The sequence below is a fragment of the Anomaloglossus baeobatrachus genome, chromosome 8 (assembly GCF_048569485.1).
Source record: "Anomaloglossus baeobatrachus isolate aAnoBae1 chromosome 8, aAnoBae1.hap1, whole genome shotgun sequence".
Taxonomy (NCBI): domain Eukaryota; kingdom Metazoa; phylum Chordata; class Amphibia; order Anura; family Aromobatidae; genus Anomaloglossus; species Anomaloglossus baeobatrachus.
Window position 1 is genome coordinate 98,616,384 of NC_134360.1, and position 20,443 is coordinate 98,636,826.

At 49.7% G+C, this 20,443-nt stretch overlaps 1 pseudogene; it reads right to left on the bottom strand.

Annotated features, from left to right (window-relative positions):
• Nucleotides 1-11,452: 11,452 nt before the first annotated feature.
• LOC142250034 (endogenous retrovirus group PABLB member 1 Env polyprotein-like) lies at nucleotides 11,453-18,827 on the bottom strand (annotated as a pseudogene).
• Nucleotides 18,828-20,443: the final 1,616 nt, after the last annotated feature.

Genomic DNA, 20,443 nt, shown 5'->3' on the forward strand with positions numbered 1-20,443 from the left:
AAAAAAAGGGCCCATAATGTGTTATATGTGTGCACGCTGTGTTTTTTTTGTTGCAGAACGTTTCTGCATCTTGTAGAAAGAACATGCTTAAAAACTCATGCGTTTTTTAGTATGTGTGTGCCATGCATTTTTTTTTTTTTGTGAAATCATTGGCTGGAAAGGCTAAAAAAAAAAAACCCACACCAACAATTGACATGCTGCTTTTTTTTCTGCACCCAAAACTGCAAAAAAAAAAAAAAAAAAAAAAGAGGCAACATTGGCACAGCACTTCAGAATTCTCATTGACTTTGCTGATATTAGGATAGACATGCAGATTGTTAGGTTGACCTAACGGTCACAACTTTTGCCAGTCATGACCTAATGCTGAGGGAGTCCCGGTAATCCCCCCTGCTTTCTCAGCTCTAGCGAGATACAGGCACGCGCTGATATCTATACAGAAGCAAGAGACGTGCGCTCCAAAAAAAAAAAAAACCTGTATATTGATATGTTTTGATACACAGGGATATACAAAAAACAATTAGGGCGTAACTATGTAACATGCATATTCATTAGTCTACATTCATCATTACATGTTCCCAGCAAGAGAAATTAACATGATGACTTTTATTCCAAAAACAATCTGTTACCCATAACAAGGTGTTTTTCTCTCTCTTCTAAGTCAAAACATTCCAAGTCCTTGAAACTGTCTCATAGTCTTTTACGTAAACAAGTCTGGTTGCGCTCTTTGCAAAGGAGAATGAACGTCCATGATTTTTCTAACCAGTATAAAAGTTAACTCTTTCCTCACAATCCCCCCTTTTGGCGTGAGTGATGGACGGGGGCCCATCGAGAAGCGGTGTAGAGCAGGCTGGCCACCAGATACTATCCGAGCTGCGGGTTGCTCAGGGAGTGTCTTCCACATCAGTCCTCCAGAAAACTGCCTGCAAGCCTCCCGACGAGTCGCATCATGATACGCCAAGGTGATTTCTAGAGGAAAGAGTAGAAAAGAAAAAAAGCATATTAGTGATTTCATAGGGGTGCTGAATAATCATTGTATTTGCATTTCCTCAAGCAGCGGGAAAACAAAGCCATTAGCAACTTAAACACGACATAGGCAACTAATAAACAGAGTAGCACTTGGAACACTGATTGCAGTATCCCCATTAACCATCCTCCTATTCCCTTAAACCAGTTTGCAGGGTTGAACATTGAAAAGGTATTGCTCCACCAAGCATCTGAGCTTCTGAGTACCTCCTCATCATGGTTTTTCCTCAGCTTTTGTATCGCAGTTAAACTGGCTTGGGCTTTTATGGTTCCTTTTGGATCTATGTAGTGACAACAGCTGGGGCCTATTATTTGGCACATTCCCCCCCCCCCCCTTGGGCCGCAGTGAGATAATCCAGTACCAAGGTATGTTGGTTGGTTACAATGATTAATTGTCTCTGTATGGCAATGGTACTATTTACTGCTTGGAGAACCTCAAAAATTTGATCATCAAGATAGTCGGTGCTGTCCACCAACTTATCATACACCTGCATTACCCTGTTTCCCCGAAAATAAGACACTGTCTTATATTTTTTTTTGCCCTGAAAAAAAACACTGTCTTATTTTCAGGGGGTGTCTTATTCTCGTGGAGACATGGTTGGGGGTAAGTTTACCCCCCACAAAAAGCAGACAGCCCCCCATCCCAGGATCGTCATACTTACCAGCCCAGGGCATCTGTATGGCTCCCAGATCCTTCTGTGATCTCCCATCAGGTACGCTGCACGCCTCCCCTGCGTCTGGCTGACATGAGATCTCACATACACACACATCAGATCACACTCACACGCAAACACACACACCCACCCCACTTCTTCCCAATCAAGCGTTTCATGGCAAATAGCCGACAGGGTTCGCAAGAAGTGTGTTGGGCAAAAAAGGCGCAAAATAATTGCCCATAAATTGAGGAAAATTAAGCGTGAATCTGCCAAGATGCCATTTGCCACCAGTTTGGCCATATTTCACGTTCAGTTTTCATATTTCATATTTTGCCTTCCACGACAGCATAGGAGGTTGTCTCTCCACGCCCTAATTGGGACAGGAAGCACAAGAGAGGTTAAAAGGACCCTCCCACCTCCCATAGCCAGTGTCTTTCCTGTCCCCATGGGGCATGGAGAGGTTTTTGTTTTTCTCCTATACTGTGGTGGCCGGCGAACTGCAGTATGCATTTTTTTTTTTTCCCCTACCTTAGCCGGGCAGTGTCGGTCGGGCCTTCGCCGCTCCTCCCATGCTGTTCCCTCACCTTGTGAGGGACCACCGCACCAGCCTTCCGGAGCTCCTCTGGGGCGATGTGGGCTGTGCTGCTCCCCGGCCGGCGTCCTCCCTGAGCCGCCGGCCGCCTCCCGTATGCACGCTGCCAATGCGACCCGGAGGTGCTACCGTGGGCGGGACTTCCGGTTCTCGCGCTTCCTGTGTGGGCACTTCCGGTCGCGGAGGCAGTGTGAGAGACACGCCGTCGCTTTCACTGCCTGTCATGGACCAGATGCGGGAGGCGGGGAATGTCACCAGTCGCTGGGGGGGGCAGGCCTTTTCCACAGGAAAGCTGCCCTGAAGGCATCAGACCCACGGTAAGGATTCTCCTGTGTGCACTGCCATGTCTTCCTCTGCTTCTGCAGAGCCCAGCGTTCCCCCTGCCACAGTAAGTGGCTGAGGGGCGGTCCTTTATGCCTGTTTTCAGGCTGCTATTGTTGGCTCCTTCTGGTTTTCAGGAGGATGAGCCTGCTGGAATATGTGTCAAGTCTGACAAGTGTGATGACAAGACAGAGAAACTTTGCCAGCAGTGTACGTATGTCCCTTCCATGGTCTAATGGTAAGCTGATGACCTAGGTTGTGTGAGCTTGGGAGTTTGAATCCCAGTGGACGCTCCTGGATAGTTGCTGTGTCATGGTCCCATGGGCTAGCTGCCTGGTCTCTGATGACGCCTCTCTGTTTCCATTGGATGGATAGGGCATGCATCGTGTGTATAGATTGTTAGGGCTGAACAACTGTCCCTTGTAGCGAGCTGCGGTCCATGATGATACCGGAGATTCAGGCCTCACTAGCCTCCCTCCCTGCTGCTGACCCTTCTGCCACAAAAATGATCCGCCTCGGATGGTCCCGATAAAGGTTTTTCCTCCAGGAGGCCTGACCGGTCTTTTCTTTTTCCCTCAGACGATTGGGGGATCTTAATGGAGCAGTTAAGAGCACTATGGGGTTGGAGGATGAGTAGGTCCACCCCTCCGTTCAGGGTGAAGTGTCCATGCTAATGTTCTGGGTCCTCTCTCAGGAATGGGATTTCCCTGAGAAGCAATTCCGGAGTGTCCCCTGACACAGATTTCCCTGGAGAGTTCTGGGTTGCATTGGGAAATTCCCAAGGTGGATGTGCAGGTGGCCAGGGTTGCTAAGCAAACAGCGCTCCCCTTTGCGGTCGTTTCCCAGCTTAGGGATCTGATGGATAGGAAGGTCGAGAGCCTCATGAAGAAGTCCTGGGAGGCTTCGTCTTCTCCCATTCGGGCCCATATTGCCTCCGCTTATGTCTCCCTGTCCCTCCACCGGAGGCTCGACCAGTTGAGGCTCATATTCCTGGGGGTACTCCTAGGGATGGGTTCCTGGAATCCTTTCCCTTCCTTAGGAAGGCTACTAGTTTTGGCAGATACCTCTGTGAAGTCGGTCCGCCTAGCTGCCAGGACCTCAGTCTTGTCTAAGGGTATGTGCGCACGTTGCTTTTTACCTGCTTTTTACCTGCTTTTTTGCTGCTTTTTCTTCTGCGCTGTTTAATGCCAAAATGGATGTGTTCTTCTATTCAAGCAAAGTCTATGGGAATTTGGGTTTCTTGTTCACACTATGTTGTTCAAAATGCTGCCTTTTTGTGGCAGAACTTTGGTCAAAAACTCAGCTTTGCAGTGCAAAACCCAAATGGCAAAAACAATTGACATGTTGCTTCTTTGAAAAGCTGAGTTTTTGACCAAAGTTCTGCCACAAAAAGGCAGCATTTTGAACAACATAGTGTGAACAAGAAACCCAAATTCCCATAGACTTTGCTTGAATAGAAGAACACATCCATTTTGGCATTAAACAGCGCAGAAGAAAAAGCAGCAAAAAAGCAGGTAAAAAGCAGGTAAAAAGCAACGTGCGCACATACCCTAACTCGGACAGACGAGCTCTAGGCTTCAGGCTTGGAGTGGGGACTCTACTTCCACACTGAGGCTTGCTCCCTTCTGTTTAAGGGGGACTTAGTGTTGGGCCTGCCCTGGATGACATTCTGGACAAGGCGACTGATTGTCAGGCCTGCCGGATCCGACACCCTCCAGGCAATGGTCCTTTCGTCCCTCGATGCCTAGGGCCTCCCAGCCCAAGGGGAAAGGGGAGTCTGGGCGTTGGAACTACCCTTAGGGTAGGGGGAGTAATATTCTCATCCCTTCCCATCCACAACGTCATCTGCATGACAAACAGTGAGTCAGCTCGGGTGGGGGGACGGCTCTCTGCCTTCTTCCCCAGTGGCGGACCTTCACCGCCTGCCCATGGGTCCTACAAGCTCGTCTGAGGGTCTCTTGGTAGAATTCTCCCCCCCCCCCCACACCAGGCCTCCGAGTCACAGCCCTGTCGGTCGTCACAGGGTTCTCAGGATCTCCTGTGCTCGATGATTCGAGAGTTAATACATTCGGGGGTCGTTTCCTCAGTCCCGAGTCAGGAAGTAGGGGTAGGTCACTACTCCGTCTCTTCCTTGTCAAACCACCATCTGGAGACGTCTAGATTATCGTCAATCTGCAGCGTCTCCAACCAGCGGGTCAGATACCGACGTTTCGAGAATGGAGTCTGCGAAATCTGTTGTTCCACTACTCGGTCTGCACCACCAGATGGCCTCGATAGACCTGAGAGACGCCTAGTTCCATGTGCCCTTCCATCCTTGTCACAGGCAGTACCTCAAATTTGCGGTTCTGCACGGAGGGAACATGCTTCATTTCCAATTACACGTACTTCCCTTCGGGTTCTCCTCTGCTCCAAGAATCTTTTCAAAGATCATGGCTGAGGTGGTCGCCTTCCTACGATTGCAAGGTTGGACTCCGGCAGACAAGCATCCTTCCCCCAGAGGATCACAGGTTGACGCTACTGGCCAAAATCTCGACGCTTCACAGTCAAGCGCGCCCGGACCTTCGAGGCGCTCTGTCGGCCGTGGGTTCTATGACGTTCTACATTTCCTCAGTCTTGTGGGCTCCGGCCCACTCTCGTTGTCTACAGGATCGTATCCTGGTTCATTGGGTCAGACTCCCTTCCTCCCTGAACACCCGGTTTCGCCTCTCGGCAACAGTCTCCTCGTCCCTTCTCTGGTGGCTGTGTCCCAACAACCTGATGGTAGGGGTTGCCTGGACCCGGTCACCCCTGGTTACACTGACATCCGATGCCAGCCAGAGGGGCTGGGGAGCTATGGTGGCAAACTCTCCGTTTAAGGGGGTCTGGAGCCCTTATGTCAGCACCAGGGCGGTGCAAGCTCAGGCGCTCTGAAGTCCGTGTCCTCCCGGATCTTCCACTGGGCGGTACAGTACCTGCTATCCCTTTCTGCAGTCCATCTAAAGGGATCCCTAAACCTTCCAGCAGTCTTCCTTAGTCATCAGGATGTTCACCCATTGAAGTGGAGTCTGGAACAAGCGGTGTTCTGCTCTCTGGTGGCAAGGTGGGGTACTCCAGAGGTAGACCTCTTTGCTTCAGCAGGAAAATTGCAAGGTCGCAACATTTTTCTCCCTGAACCCTCGGGACAATGCGTTGGGGGTGAACGCCTTCTGCCACAATTGGTCCTTTTGCCTCGCCTACGCGTTCCCGCCTATTCCTCTTCTCGCACGAACCCTGAGGAAGATCAGGAACGGTGGAGCCACAACTATCCTGGTAGCTCCTCTGTGGCCGCGGCGGAGTTGGTACAGCCTGATCCTGACTCTCAGAATCGACGGCCGGTCCTCCTGGGTTCAGACCCCAGTTTACTGTCTCAGGATCAGATATTCCATCCGGACCCCCAGAAACTCAAGTTGGCTGCCTGGCTTCTGCGGCCCGGGCACTGAAGGCCCAGGGACTTTCTGACAAGATCGTGGCTACTCTACAGAAGAACCGTACACCAGTGACTAATAGTATTTACAATGAAATCTGGATGAGATTTTCCTCTCGGCCTCCTGACCCGCTCCGGCCTAACATTGCGCAGATTCTCGGCTTCCTCCAGAGTGGATTGGACTTAGGCCTTCGGCCCAGCACCCTGAAGGTGCAGATCTCGGCACTCAGTGCAGTCTTTGACACTGCTCTGGCAGATCGTCGCTGGATCCGCCGTTTCATGGTGTCCGCTAGTAGGCTCTGTCCGCGGCAGAGGATCCTGACACCTTGCTGGGATCTCATTTACCAGACTTTCTCAGTCGCCCTTTGAGCCGCTGTCCTCCTGTCACACCCATTCTCATTCTCACAAGACTGCCTTTCTCGTGGCTATTACGTCTGCTCGGAGAGTCGGGGAACTTCAAGCATTGTCTATTCGGGAGCCTTACCTGACCGTCAGAGATGACAGCATTGTCTTTCAGCTGGACCCTTCCTTCCTTCCCAAAGTGGTTTCGGAATTTCGCCGTTCTTAGTCCGTCGTCCTGCCTTCCTTCTGTCAGCATCCTAGGACTCCGGGGGAGGAAGTGTTCCATTCTTTGGACGTTCGTCAGACAGTGTTGCACTACCTGGATGTTACTGCACCTTGGCGTCTTGATCATAACCTGTTTATCCAGCCCTTTGGTCGAAATAAGGGCAGGAAAGTGGCTAAGAGTACCATCGCCAACTGGATTGTGCGGGCCATTAGAGAGGCCTTCCTCGCTCAGCATCTGTCTCCGCCTACCGGATTTACGGCGCACTCCACCAGGGCTACCTCTGTCTCCTGGGCTGAACGGGCGTGGGCTTCTCCTGAGCAGATCTGCAAGGCGGCTACATGGTCTTCCCTCCATACTTTCACGAAGCATTATCGTTTGGATCTGGATTCCAACAGGGATTTGGCTTTTGGCAGGAAGGTCCTGCAGGCTGTGGTCCCCCCCTAGGTATCAATTCGTTGGTATTCCTCCTATGCTGTCGTGGAAGGGACTAGAGAAATAAGAATTATTCTTACCGTTAATTCGGTTTCTAGGACCTTCCACGACAGCACGTAATTCCCTCCCTTATCCTCAATGTTCCTGGATGTGTTGCACTTCTCATATGCTATGGGTTCTTTGTAAGACACTGGCTATGGGAGGTGGGAGGGTCCTTTTAACCTCTCTTGTGCTTCCTGTCCCAATTAGGGCGTGGAGAGACAACCTCCTATGCTGTCGTGGAAGGTCCTAGAAACCGAATTAACGGTAAGAATAATTCTTATTTTTGCTTAGTGTCGTAGGAGGCTGAAGTGGGCCCATATCTCTGTGGGCCAACCTCAGCCTAGGCTATTCCTTTTTTTCCGTTTTTTCGTGCGTTACGGCGCCGCTCAGCCTTCTCATCTCTTCTAGGCTTTTGTCTCTTCTGCAGGGTTAAAGGCCCAGCATCAGAGAGAACCCTCGCCTTCTCCGTCTCTCTCCCCACGGTCGCTTGAGGCGACCCCAGGCCCTATCCCCCTCCTGCCCCATGGTACCACCCCAGGGGCTGCTTGGGGTTGAGCATTTTTATTTTTTAAGGGCACACACTCCCCGTCGACCCCTATGGTACCGTCCCAAGGGGTGCTTCTGGTGGAGGTGGCGAGGAATTATCTGCATCAGGATCGCAGGTCGGCAGCGCAGGAGCGCTCACAGCACCAGGCCTCCCCCAGCGTTCTTTCCTGGTACCCTGGGCCCAGGCACAGGATCGGTTCGCTGTAGCGCATGAGCGCACTGCAGTCTCCCTCACAGCTCCCCAGCCCCCCTCCTGATGCCTTCGAGAAGCAGATTCACTCACCGGGGGCCGCTGCAGTCGAGGATGGGACCCGTGGACCTGAGCGACGCGCATGGACGCAGGTAAGATCTGCTCCGCGCGCAGCGCTGCGCTCCCGGCGGCCGCCGCTTACTAATTCAGTCCCCGGCTTGGGGCCTACCTCGGGCCGGGGCGCTCCGCCCCTCCGTTTGCGCGCGCACACGCGTCCCCCTTGGCCCGCCCCCTGCATTTTCTGCCCAGCGACAGCCAGCTCACCACCCCAGCACGTCCCCCACAGAGGGAAAAAAAAAGGCAAAAGCCCGCGCTTTCTGCAAACGGCTCACTTCAGCACAGGCAGGCTGGTGAGCAGCAACAGCGTTTTTTCCTGCGGCGGTTCCAGCTACTCTGAAGCCCCTGCTGACCCGGGAGGGACACAGGCCTGGGTGAGTGCTGCTCCGGTTTAGGACCAGCGAACTTTTTACACTTTTTTCTTTCATCCTATCTCCTGTCTCCTCCCTAGTGTCTCTAGTAGGAGCCTCCTGAGCAGCCATGCCTAACTCTAAGTCCTCCCGATCCAAACAGGCCCCCTTTATAATGCATTTTGCGTGCTCGTCCTGCAACGAAAAATTCTCCCAAGGCCAGGCTACCTCCTTCTGCTCAGCTTGCGTCCCTGACCTGCATCCCACGCAGATTCCCCCGGACGCTGCCAGCCCCCCCGTCCTCGTCGCTACTGCAGCAGTACAGGACGCCCCGGGCCCCAATGCGCTCCCTCCCCCGGAGTGTCTGACTTCGCTCTCCCAGTCGGTGGATTCTCTGTCAAGGGCGTCTCTGACCATCGCGCAGGCTTTGCAGTTGCTCCCTACGCTCAGCCATGCCCCGCAGGTCCAGCCGTCGCAAGACGACAGTCTGTCTGATCCAAACCCAGCTACTGGAGCGCGGAAGCGGACCCGCACGGTCTCGTCTTCCAATTCCTCCCAGAGGTCTCTCTCCCCTCCAAGGCCCGAGTGCCGCTCGTCTCCGGGACCGTCTGATTTGTCAGGAGAAGAGTCGGATGCAGCCTCACTGCTGGACTCTGATCAGACAGCCGATGTCAGGCGTATGGTAGACAGCCTGGTCGACGCGGTGAATACAACGCTGAAGCTCCAGCCAGACTCGGCCACCGCCCAGAGCTCACAGGTATCTTTTAAAACGAGTTAAACGTGTCCACAGGTATTTCTGCGATTATCCGGAATTCGCTGAGGTCCTACGCAAGCACAGACCGCAACCGAACAAGACGTTCAACAATGGTAAGTCTATTGATTTACACTATCCCTTTCCCGAGAGTCTCAGGAAAGAATGGGCAGGCTCACCGGTGGTCGACTCGCCGATCTCCCGCCTGGCCTCGCATACAGTTCTATCCCTGCCGCAGGGGACATCGCTCCGAGACGCTACGGATCGGCACATCGAGAGATTCACCCGTTTGGCTTTTGAGGCAGCAGGCGCGGCCCTGTCACCGGCTTTCGCCGCCGTCTGGGTAGCTAAGGCCATGGTGACATGGGCCGACACCCTCCGCAGAGGCCTTCGCTCAGTCTCTGGATCCCGAGCTCGTCAACATGGCGGCACATTTTGCTCTAGCGGGTGAGTATATCATTAACACGGCTTTGTCTACAGCCAATTGCGCAGCACAAGCGTCCAGCAACACGGTGGCAATCCGCCGGGCGGTCTGGCTCAGAGCCTGGAATGCAGACACGGCTTCAAAGAAATCTCTTACCGCCCTCCCATTTGCAGGAGGCCGCCTGTTTGGGGACAGGCTCGATCAGATTATCGCCGAGGAAAGAGCACCTCCCTCCCCCAGCTGAGACCAAGGCGTATCCCTCGCCGCCAGCCGACCTCAGGTTTTTGTCCTTTTCGCAGCTTCAGTTCCACCACACAGCCTAGGAGGAACAGATCCCTGCAGAGAAACAGGAAGAACCCGTCCTTCAAGACAAATCCCTCCTGGCGTTCTAGACCACGCCAGCCAGCCAAACCAGCATCTAGATCACAGCGATACTCCTCCAAATGACTCGTGGTCTTCGCGCGCCAGCGCAGACCAGGTGGGGGGCGCCTTTCTCTTTTCCAACACGTCTGGCTGCCTTTGATAACGGACGCTTGGGTCAGAGAAATCCTAGTCTCGGGATACAAGATAGAGTTCTCGTCAATTCCTCAGTCGGTTTTTTCCTTTCCCACCCTCCCTAGTCAGACGCGCGAGCTCGCCTTTTCTTGCACACCATCGTATCTCTGCACCGCTCAGGGGTCATGATTCCGATTCCAAATTCGGAACGGTTCAGGGGAGTCTACTCAAACCTCTTCGTTGTCCCCAAAAAGGATGGTACTGTGCGCCCTGTTCTCGACCTCAAGATCCTCAACAGGTACGTCAGACCCTGAAAATTCCGCATGGAGTCCCTCCGATCGGTGATTGCCTCCATGGAGGTCGGCAAATTCCTCGCCTCTCTGGACATACAGGACGCATATCCGCACATCCCGATTGCACATCAGCACCAGAAATTCCTGCGGTTTGCCGTGGCAGACGATCATTATCAGTTTACTGCCCTACCTTTTGGCCTCGCGTCTGCGCCTCGAGTGTTCACGAAGGTCATGGCTGCTGCCATGTCGATCCTACACTCCAGACGAGTTTTGGTGATTCCGTACCTGGACGATTTGCTGATCAAAGGGTCCTCTTTCAACGACTGTCTCCTAAGCGTTCAGGTCACCATCGATACTCTGTCCCGACTCTGTTGGATCATCAATCGGAAGAAGTTCTCTCTGACCCCGGCCCGTCGGATTACCTTCCTAGGCATGGAGTTCGATACCATCCAAGGACGCGTGTCCCTCCCACAGGAAAAGATTGTCTCCCTCCGGAAGGATATCCAGACCCTCCACCACTCCAGAGCGGTGTCCATACGATTTGGTATGAGGGCCCTCGGTCGGATGGTGGCGGCAATAGAGGCAGTTCTCTTTGCTCGCTTCCACCTTCGCCCCCTTCAGCTATATCTGCTGCACAAATGGGACAAGTCTCTATTCACCTTGGATCGCAAGATACATTTGTCCCCGGAAGTCCGCCGCTCACTGCTCTGGTGGACCAACAGACAAAATCTCTCCAAAGGAACGTCATTCTTACCGGTACACTGGCGGACAGTCACCACCGATGCCAGCCTTCTGGGCTGCGGAGCGATGTTCCATCATCACACGGCTCACGGTCAGTGGTCCCCCCGGGAAAGCCGGCTCCCGATCAACGTTTTGGAGATCAGAGCGGTCTTACGAGCCCTGCAAGCTTTTCAGTGCCTTATACAGGGGTCTCCAATCAGAATACAGTCGGACAATGCCACGGCGGTGGCATACATCAATCACCAGGGCGGCACGAGGAGCGTCATGGCAATGAGAGAGGTGAAGATGATGATACAGTGGACAGTCTTACCACTCCAGGATCTCCGCGGTACATATTCCCGGCGTGGAAAATTTTGCAGCCGACTATCTCAGCAGACAGGGTCTGGCGTCCGGCGAATAGTCTCTCAACAGAGAGGTTTTCGAACAGATCTGCCACAGATGGGGGACTCCAGATGTGGACCTAATGGCCTCACGGTTCAACAATCAAGTCCCACTGTTCATCTCCCGTTACCATGACCAGCAGGCGCTGGGAGTCGACGCTCTCGTTCTTCCGTGGAATCAGTTCAGACTTCCGTTCATCTTCCCACTGCTTCCGCTGATCCTAAGAGTCCTCAAGAAAATCAAGGCAGAGGGCATTCCAGTGATTCTCATCGCCCCAGAATGGCCCAGGCGAGCGTGGTTCGCAGAACTCTCACAGCTCGTCGCAAACACCCCATGGCGGCTTCCAGATCGGCCAGACCTGCTGTCGCAGGGTCCACTCTTCCATCAAAATTCAGGGGTTCTCAATTTGATGGCATGGCTCTTGAATCCTGGCTATTAGCTCAGTCAGGCTTTGCGCCAGGAGTGATACAGACTATGATCAGGGCTCGAAAGCCTTCATCGTCAAAGATCTACTACCGCACCTGGAAGGCCTTTTTTCAGTGGTGTGAGGTCAACGGCAATCCCTCCCTGTTAGTTCTGTCACTCCCGACGCTACTGGTGTTCCTTCAGGCAGGGTTACAAGCGTGTCTCTCGCTGGCAACTATCAAGGGGCAGGTTTCGGCTCTGTCTGCTCTTTTCCAGAGAAATCTAGCATCACGTCCACAGGTCAAGACGTTCATACAAGGAGTCGCCCATCTGAATCCGCCCTATCGGGCTCCGCTAGAACCATGGGATCTTAATTTGGTTTTAGGATCCCTCCAACTGGCTCCATTTGAACCACTAAAAGAATCCTCATTCTCACACTTGTCCTGGAAAGTGTTTTTTTTTGTGGCGGTCACTTCAATCAGGAGAACGTCTGAACTGGCAGCTCTTTCGTGCCGTTCTCCTTTTCTTGTTTTTCACCAGGACAAGGTTGTCCTGCGCCCGTCTCCTGCCGAAGGTGGGGTCTCCTTTTCACCTGAATGAAGAGATCGTGCTTCCATCTTTTTGTCCGGCACCCACTCGCTCCCTGGAGAGGTCACTGCACACTCTGGATTTAGTGCGAGCGCTCAGGACTTACGTCTCAAGAACTGCGCCGTTCCGCAAATCAGACAACTTGTTCGTCCTGCCTTCTGGTTCCAAGAAGGGCATGCCGGCGTCCAAGGCTACCATTGCCAGATGGATCAGGTCAGTCATTTCGGAGTCCTACCGAATCAGGGACAAGTCCCCTCCCAGGGGAGTAAGAGCCCATTCCACCCGGGCAGTTGGGGCGTCTTGGGCAATCAGACACCAGGCTTCAGCCGAGCAAGTCTGCAAAGCTGCCACGTGGTCCAGTCTTCATACCTTTACCAGGTTTTACAAGGTCCACACCCAGGCATCAGCAGACGCCTGCCTTGGGAGAAAGGTGTTGCAGACGGCCGTCGCTCACCTCTAAAAAGGTAGTAAACAGTTGGACAGAGCTTTCCTACAGAATGTTTGTGTTTTTGTTTGGATCTGTAGGACTGCTTATGTACCCACCCAGGGACTGCTTTTGGACGTCCCGTGGTCCTGTGTCCCCCAATGAAAGCGATAGAAGGATTTTTGTGTACTCACCGTAAAATCTTTCTCTGAGTCTTCATTGGGGGGATACAGCACCCACCCTGTTTGGATTGTGAGCTCTTTATTTGCCGGATGTTCCCGGTATATACGTGTCCATAAGGCACTGTTTCACCACACGTTGTTTTTTTCTCTTTGTATTACATTGTTTAGTTATGGTTGTTCAGGTCTCTCCTACTACTGCTTGTACACTAAAACTGGCATAGATCCGGCTCGGGGTGTACACTGCCAGGGAGGAGCTAACTTTTTTTATCTTCACTTAGTGTCAGCCTCCTAGTCACAGCAGCATACACCCATGGTCCTGTGTCCCCCAATGAAGACTCAGAGAAAGAGATTTTACGGTGAGTACACAAAAATCCTTCTGTTTTATGGACTGATGAAATGAGTGACTCTTGATGGGCCAGATGGATGAGCCAGAGGCTGATCAGTAAAGGGCAGAGAGCTCCACTCCGACTCAGGCGCCAGCAAGGTTTAGGTGAGGTACTGGTATGGGCTGATATAATCAAAGATGAACTTGTGGGACCTATTCGGGGTTGAGGATGGAGTGAAGCTGAACTCCCAGACCTACTGCCAGTTTCTGGAAGACCACGTCTTCAAGCAGTGGTACAAAAAGAAGTCGATATCGTTCAAGAAAAACATTATTTTCATGCAGGACAATGCTCAATCACATGCATCCAACTACTACACAGTGTGGCTGGCCAGTAAAGGTCTAAAAGATGGAAAAAAATAAGGACATGGCCTTTTGTTCACCTGGTCTGAACCCCATAGAGAACCTGTGGTCCCTCATAAAATGTGAGATCTACACGGAGGGAAAACAGTACACCTCTCGGAACAGTGTCTGGGAGGCTGTGGTGGCTGCTGCATGCAATGTTGATCGTAAACAGATCAAGCAACTGACAGAATCTATGGATGGTAGGCTGTTGAGTGTCACCATAAAGAAAGGTGGCTATATTGGTCGCTAATTTAATGGTGGTTTTGTTTTTGCATGTCAGAAATGTTTATTTCTACATTTTGTGCAGTTATATTGGTTTACCTGGTGAAAATAAACAAGTGAGATGGAAATATATTTGTTTTTTTTTAAATTGCCTAATAATTCTGCACAGTAATAGTTACCTGCACAAACAGATATCCTCCTAAGATAGCCAAATCTAAAAAAAAAACACTACAACTTCCAAAAATATTAAGCTTTGATATTTGAGTCTTTTGGGTTTGAGAACATAGTTATTGATCAGTAATAAAAAAAATCTCTAAAATACAACTTGCCTAATAATTCTGCACACAGTGTACTCTTGAATGTGGCAATAACCCACATGTGACTGTACAGGAGTGTTTGGCAGCACCACAAGGCTTAGGAGGGAAGGAACGCCACTTGATTTTTGGAGCACAGATTTTCCTAAAATTGTTTGCAGACTCAATTTGTGGAGCCCTTAAGTGCCAAAACAGAAGAAATCTCCTCAAGTGCCCACATTTTGGAAATTACCTCTTTGGGAATTCATCTACGGGTGTAGTGACAATTTAGTCTCTGAAAAACACGCATGGTGACAAATACAGTGAATGTTGCAGAATTTCAAAATTGCAAATAAGCCCTTTTTGTGCCCAGTACATTGTAGTTCCCATGCATTGTGCCCAGCTAGTGCTTCTGGAAACATTGCACCCTGTAAATTAAGTGGACTGTTCTCACTACAGCAATGCCAAATATGTGGACACGAACTGTGGTTTAGGCACATTGTGGTGCTTAAGAAGGGAGGGGGCATTTAGATTTGACCAATTTGGTGAAGATCTCTACCATATATAAACAGTCAAAACACCCAAAGTAGAATTAAATATACATATAAAACCTAACTTTTAATACGAAAGTTAAAAACGAACATACACAAATACACAAAAATGGACAAAACACTTTTGGACTCTAGTACACCTAGAAATGTGGTGATAGTGACAACAAAAATCACGCGCAGACATCCACCTTGTTAGATTGACCTAACGGTCACAGCTATTGCCAGCGATGTCCGAATGCAGAGAGGGTACCGGTGACCCCCCCTCGGCTATTCCAGCTCTCAATGAAAACAAGCAGACGCTGTTATACACATAAGACTGGAGATGTGTGGCTCCGAATACAAAGTGTATTATTTTGTTTACATTACAAGGGTATACAAAGTTGATTAGGGCGTAACTATGCAACATACATATTCATTAATCTACATTCATTAAGGCGTGGATTGCATATTCCCAGCAAGAGAAATTAACATAATGACTTATACTCCCATAATAATCTATAACGTTCTTCTTCCCATAACAAGATGTTTGTCAGTCGTTTCTAAGTCAAAACATTCTGCGTCCTTGAGGTTGGTCTCATAGTTTATTACGTAAATAAATCTGGTTTGGTCTTGCAAGGGAGAATGAATTTCTATTATTTTCTAAGTCAGTGAAAAAGGTTAACTCTTTCCTCACAATCCCCCCTATTGGCGTGATTGATGGACAGGGGGCCATCGAGAAGCTGTGTACTATAGAGAGAGCAGGCTAGTCTCCAGATACTTTCTGAGCCGCGGGTTGCTCAGGGAGTGTTGTCTCACATCCGTCACCCAGGACTGCCTGCATGCCTCTCGATAGGAGTCTCATCATGATACGCCAAGGTGATTTCTAGAGGAAAGAGTAGAGAAGAGAAAAAAAAGGCATATTAGTGATTTCATACGGATGCTGAATAATCATTGTATCTACATTGCTTCAAGCAGCGGGAAAATAAAGCCGTTAGCAACTTGAACACTACATAAGCAACTAGTAAACAGAGTAACACTTGGAACACTGATTGCAGTATCCCCATGAACCATCCTCCTATTCCCTTAAACCAGTTCGCAGGGTTGAACATTGAAAAGGTATTGCTCCACCAAGCATCTGAGCTTCTGAGTACCTCCTCATCATGTTTTTTCCTCAGCTTTTGTATCTGTTAAACTGGCTTGGGCTTTTAAGGTTCCTTTTGGATCTATGAATGTAGCAACGTGTGATATTAAAACTTAACTTTTAATTGGGTTCAATAATATCCGTTACAAAAGTGAAAACCGTGATCCAAAGCACCAATTTAAAACCTGAAAAATGATGAGGCCAATCAAGGATTATAGCGCCATCACTTTCATTCGCATAGGGTGAAATTTTCATTCACCCATACCATATTTCACAGGAGAGATAGAGGGTGAGATATCCTAAATGTATGTGTCCCCTCCAGGGATGATAGCTGGAAAGATGGTGGATAAAAATGACCAACAATATTGTATGAGGTCTATATCAGGCACCCCAGACAGTCTATCATAAATGGCTTTAGGCACATACAAGTACCTGCACAGCCTATAGATCACACGCTGTGAGTTCGCAGGCTAAGGGACACCTTATTAGGCATATATCAATAAATTGCGATATCCAACAAATGATAGCTTTTGATGAATATAGTACATATAGCAACCATTACATCAGCTAATCGACCGAAATCGTGAATTATGCAATGATGTTAGTAACATATAAATGGAACAATCTCACCCGAATCTTGTGTCTCACTGGGAGTCAAGGTTCTCCTGTGTTGCTGAAATCCAGATGTCAAGACAACAGGAGAGGTGGATTGGTCACTGACCCTATTAGGGGTTAAACTGACCCTTTTTCTATATACAGTTCATGCCTTGACAGGGGCCGTCCACAACTGACCTTGTTACCATATACCACAAGTGAGACAGAGGGTGGGATGTCCCATATACATGTGTCCCCTCAAAGGATAACAGCTGGGGGGATGATAGAGATGACTGCCCTACAATATCATATGAGGTCAATGTCAGAAACCCCAGACAAGGTCTATCATAAATGACTATAGGCATATACAAATATCTGCACAGCCCATAGATCACACACTGTGAATTCACAGACTGGGGGACACCTTACTAGGCATATACCAATTAATAAACAATGTCCAGTAGATGGTAGCTTATGATAAATGTAGTACATGCAGTAACCATTAAGTCGGCTCATCTACCGGAATCGTAAATTATGCAAGGATGTTAGTAACATATAAATGGAACAATCTCACCCGAATCTTGTATCCCAATGGGGGTCAAGGTTCTCCTGTGTTGCTGAAATCCGTATGTCAGGATGACGGGAGAGGTGGCTTGGTCACTGACCCTGTTAGGGATTAGGCTGACCCTTTTTCCACATAAAACTCCCGCCCTGACAAGGGCAGTCCACAGCTGGCCCTGTTGTGGCTAGCCCTAAAGTCCAGACCAAGTGCCTCCCAGACCCTCCAGACCATTTCCTCAAGCAGCGGGAAAACAAAGCCATTAGCAACTTAAACACGACATAGGCAACTAATAAACAGAGTAGCACTTGGAATACTGATTGCAGTATCCCCATGAACCATCCTCCTATTCCCTTAAACCAGTTTGCAGGGTTGAACATTGAAAAGGTATTGCTCCACCAAGCATCTGAGCTTCTGAGTACCTCCTCATCATGTTTTTTCCTCAGCTTTTGTATCTCAGTTAAACTGGCTTGGGCGTTTAAGGTTCCTTTTGGATCTATGTAGTGACAACAGCTGGGGCCTACCACTTGGCATATCCCCCCTTGGGCCGCAGTGAGGTAATCCAGTACCAAAGTATGTTGGGGGGTAACAATGATTAATTGTCTCTGTATGGCAATGGTACTATTTACTGCTTGGAGACCCTCAAAAATTTGATCATCAAGATAGTCGGTGCTGTCCACCAACTTATCATACATCTGCATTATCATGGGATAGAGAAAAAGAGAACTGAAAAATTTGTTGACATGACTCATTTGAATCACATGGGGTCGGCCACTAGGCCTGTCTTTGTTGTCTGCCGCTCTCTTTACCAGTAGGTCGAGAGGCATTTTCCCTGCCGGTATATCAGTGGTATTGATAATGAAGGTGGCAGGGGTCAAACGGGCCAAGGTGCAGGTGCCATTTACTCCTACTGGTAGCCATTTGTAGGCATTTTAACCACAAACCCAGTAGGTTTGCGGTGGGAGATCCCAGATGGCAGAATGTTGTAATATGAGTCTATGTACTATATCAATAAAGGCTGATATGTTTCTGACCATACACCATTCAGAAAGTTGGCCTAGGGGACTACAATACCCTGCGGACTGTTCACCACAGGTTTCTCGGTCAGGCACATATGGGTCAGAATCATTGCACCATAAATTTCCGGGTTGGGAGTAACAAGTATCATTTGTGCCTTCTGGAAACAATGAATTGTATACCCACCCATGGTCGTGCAGATGTCTCTCTAACAGCAGGGGTTTAAATGCATCTGTACTGTCAGAGGTTCGCCCAAAACTTATTTTGATTCCTTCTGTTGGAATCTTGCCCACAGTAGGTGTTTTTGTGTAATTACGGGGTACCCAGCTGCTTCCTTCAAAGGCTAAATATTGCTGGGTTCCGGGAAGGCCAGTAGTAAGATTGCCTTGCCACCAGGGGAAATCTACACACCCTACTATTGGTATGGGCACACTAGTGTTCCACAGGTTTTGATACTTGGTGTCATTGACTGATAGTCTGTTGTAACAGCCTCCCCATTGAAACACTTCGTTTATTGGGACTGGTATGGCTAAGTATGGCATGGAAAAGGCTGTCAAAGGTGCGTGTGTACATATCCAGCAGTCTGTGATCTCAAGTTTTTCAGCTAACACTTCATGATGGGTCTCAAATGAATTCTGCCGTGGTGTAGAAGGCCCCAAAAAGGGAGTACACATAGAAATACTTATCAGCAGTATTAGGCCTTCTTGCAGTGGCTGGCATGGACCCATGTCGATCTCCCCTCAAGTTTGACGGAGGTTGGAGTGGTCAGCTGGACAGTCAAAGGCCCTTTGAATCGTGGCTCAAGGGTCTTTCTCACGTGCTTCTTTAGGTAGACCCGGTCACCAGGCTTTAGAGAGTGGGTTCCTGGAACGGTATCAGGATCAGGTAGAGAAGAGTAGACCCTTTGGTGGGTTTCAGTTAATCTCTTCTGCAGGGAAACAACATAAGACGTTAGGCTATCACATTGCAGGTGTAATTCCTGCGGGAAGTAGCATCCTAATCTGGGTGCACTACCAAAGAGTATTTCAAAGGGTGAGAGCCTGTGCTTGCCCTGCGGGGTAGTCCTTATAGAGTAAAGAGCTATAGGGAGACATTCTGTCCATGGTCTACCAGTCTCCTCCACTGCCTTGGCTAGTTTGAGCTTTAGAGTTCCATTTAACCTTTCCACTTTTCCTGATGACTGTGGGTGGTAAGGCGTGTGTAAGGCTGACTGAATGCCTAACAGGGCACAGGTGTTCTGGAAAACATGTCCAGTGAAATGAGTACCTCGGTCCGACTCTATGACTTCAGGGAGTCCAAACCGAGGCACCAGCTCACAGGCCAATTTTTTTGCTGTAATTCGGGCCATGGCTGAGCTTACAGGATAGGCCTCTGGCCATCCTGAGAAGACGTCTACACAGACAAGTACAAACTCGTAGATGCCATGTTTTGGCAACTGTATATAGTCTATTTGTACTCTTTGAAATGGGGCAAACGTCTTTGGCATGTGTCTTTGCGGGGTTTTAGTTAGCTGGCCTGTATTGTGGTGTTGACAGAGGTGACAAGCTTTTATTCTCTGGGAGGCGTATTGTCTGAAGCCGGGGGCTACCCAATAAGGTTGCATCTGGTTCATGATTGAGTTTGTGCTACCGTGTTTGGGGTAGTGGAGTACTTGGAAAATGGCAGGGAACCAACTGCGTGGCAGGACGGAAAGTCCGTTTAGGCGCCAAATCCCCTCCACCTTTTCTGCCTCCTTGGCCCGCCATCCGGCCTTTTCTTCCTCAGAGGCGTTTTCTTGTGTCTCAAAGAGGCTCTGCATTTCTTCCTCCGTCGTTGACACTGTTTCCGTCTCCTTCAAAGGTAGTAAGGCTGCTTGTTTTGCTGTTTGATCGGCCAAGCGATTTCCCCTTGCCTCGGGTGTTTGAGCCTTGGTGTGGGCAGCAACCTTTTATGATTGCTAGCTGCTTTGGTATCAAGGCTACTTCCATTAGTTTCTTCACTGAGGCTCCATGCCTGATGGGATTTCTTGTTGCTGTGAGGAATCCTCTAGTCTGCCAGATAGTGCCAAAATCGTGCACAATGCCGTAATCATAGGCTGAGTCCGTGTAGATGTTCGTTCTTCCAGAAACTCAATTGCTCAGATGAGAGCAAGAAGTTCTTCTTCTTGAGCAGATATGCATGGAGGTAGCGGTTGTTTGGCTAAGACTGCATATAGTCACTACTGCAAATCCGGTGTGGAACTTGCCTGCTTCATCAGCGTATCTGCTACCATCCACAAAAAGTTCAAAGTCTGGATTTGTAAGCGGTGTTGCCTGAATATTGTTCAGGGGCTTTGCCTCATGTTCAATGAGTTCCTGACAATCATGATCAAATGGTGCGCTGGTACGTTTGTCACTCTCTTCTGTCCTCTCTTCTGTC